At 37.3% G+C, this 2,500-nt stretch overlaps 1 protein-coding gene across 2 annotated transcripts in view; it reads left to right on the top strand.

Moving 5' to 3' along the window:
- The window catches only part of LOC137650686 (uncharacterized), a 73,203-nt gene that overhangs the window by 9,581 nt on the left and 61,122 nt on the right, over window positions 1-2,500 (top strand). The gene's annotated exons all lie outside the window — the stretch shown is intronic.

Below are 2,500 nucleotides of genomic sequence, written 5' to 3'. Positions count from 1 at the left end.
GAAACATTTTTTTTTTTTTTTTCGCGAGTATTAATTGCCTATGTTATTTTAATGAAATCCAGTAGTCTGAGAATATGATTTTGATACAGATATTGAAGTGCCAGAGGGTATGTAGAACGAAAATCATAATTGCTTCATTTCCTTTTCGTTGATTAGTATGTTGGCCTGGGCATCAGACAACCGATGAGATACTACCGCTAGAGAGTTATTGGGTCCTTTGACTGGCCAAACGGTACTACATTAGATCCTTCTCTCCGGTTACGATTCATATTCCCTTTGACTACGCATATACCGAATAGTCTGGCCTATTCGTTACATATTCTCCACTGTCCTCATATACCTGACAACACTGAGATTACCAAACAATTCTTCTCTGGAGAGGTTTACTGCACTGTAATTGTTCAGTGGTTACTTTCCTCTTGGTAAGGGTAGAAGAGACTCTTTAGTTATGGTAAGCAGCTCTTCTAGGAGAAGGACACTTCAAAATCAAACTGTTGTTCTCTAGTCTTGGGTAGTGCCATAGCCTCTGTACCACGGTCTTCCACTGTCTTGGTTTAGAGATCTCTTGCTTGAGGGTACACTCGGGCACGCCAGAGCCGTATATGAGGCACACTTATCTTTCTATCTGATAACTTCTTTCCTTTCTTCACTGGGCTATTTTCCCTGTTTGATCCCTTAGTGATAGTGTATGCTACTTTTTCAAATAGGGTTGTAACTTAGTTGATAATAATAATATTAATAATAATAATAATAATAAACCTTTCCTTCTTTTTTTCTAAGTTCATGGGTTCATATCTCTTCTTCTCTTCTTGTTCTTCTTTATCCTCTTCTAATTCTTTTTCTTCTTCTTCATCTTCTGAAAATGGGAAGATCACGTAAATTAGAAGTTTGGGATATAATCCTGAGCTTGAAGAGACACGCATGCGCAGGCAGAGAGAGAGAGAGAGAGAGAGAGAGAGAGAGAGAGAGAGAGAGAGAGAAAGTGAAAACTTGATAGACACACGCAGTGACAGGAGGAGAATAGATAGACAGGAAAACAGAGATAAGAAGAATGTCAAGCACAAATAGATTGACGCAAAGAGACGAGATTGAATGCAATACAAACAAACTCGCAGAGAGAGAGAGAGAGAGAGAGAGAGAGAGAGAGAGAGAGAGAGAGAGAGAGAGAGAGAAAGAGAGAGAGAGAGGGGACGGGGTTGAAGTATATATAAAAGTAACTGCTCACTCGAAAGGGAGAATCGGGTAGATAGATAGATGGATAGACACTAGAAAGGTACACTTAGAAATACACTCAAACCTACACTCAAAGGAGAAACGAAAATCATGACGGATTGATAGTGTGTAGATGAAATTGAAAATACACACACACGCACACACACGTATACACACACAAACATCCACATACACATCCACATACACAAGAGATACAAACAGATAAATAAAAACAGGGGAAGTACATTCACATACAAACGAGAATAACAGACAGATGGATAAAAACAAGAGATGATGGAATTGGATGTACCTAAATTACACACACAAACACACACACACATCCACATACACATCCACATACACAAGAGATACAAACAGATAAATAAAAACAGGGGAAGTACATTCACATACAAACGAGAATAACAGACAGATGGATAAAAACAAGAGATGATGGAATTGGATGTACCTAAATTACACACACAAACACACACACACATCCACATACACATCCACATACACAAGAGATACAAACAGATAAATAAAAACAGGGGAAGTACATTCACATACAAACGAGAATAACAGACAGATGGATAAAAACAAGAGATGATGGAATTGGATGTACCTAAATTACACACACAAACACACACACACATCCACATACACATCCACACGAACAAGAAATACAAACAGATAAATAAAAACAGGGGAAATACAGACATACATTAACATACAAACGAAAATAACAGACAGATGGATAAAAACAAGGAGATGATGGAATTGGATGTACCCAAATTACACACACAAACACAAACACACACACACATTCACATATACATCCACACAAAAAAAGATACAGACAGATGAATAAAAACAGGAGAAATATAGACATACATTAACGTACAAACGAGAATAACAGACAGATGGATAAAAACAAGGAGATGATGGAATTGGATGTACCCAAATTCCACACACACAAACACTCACATACATCCACATACACATCCAAACACAAACAAGCGATACAGACAGATGAATAAAAGCAGGAGAAATATAGACGTACATTAACGTACAAACGAGAATAACAGACAGATGGATAAAAACAAGGAGATAATGGAATTGGATGTACCCGAATTACACACATACACACACAAACACACACACACATCCACATACATATCCAAACACAAACAAGAGATACAAACAGATAAATAAAAATAGGGGAAATACAGACATACATTCACATACAAACGAGAATAACAGACAGATGGATAATAACAAGGAGATGATG

The sequence above is a fragment of the Palaemon carinicauda genome, chromosome 12, assembly GCF_036898095.1.
Source record: "Palaemon carinicauda isolate YSFRI2023 chromosome 12, ASM3689809v2, whole genome shotgun sequence".
Lineage (NCBI taxonomy): Eukaryota > Metazoa > Arthropoda > Malacostraca > Decapoda > Palaemonidae > Palaemon > Palaemon carinicauda.
This window is presented reverse-complemented; position numbering and strand designations above follow the sequence as displayed.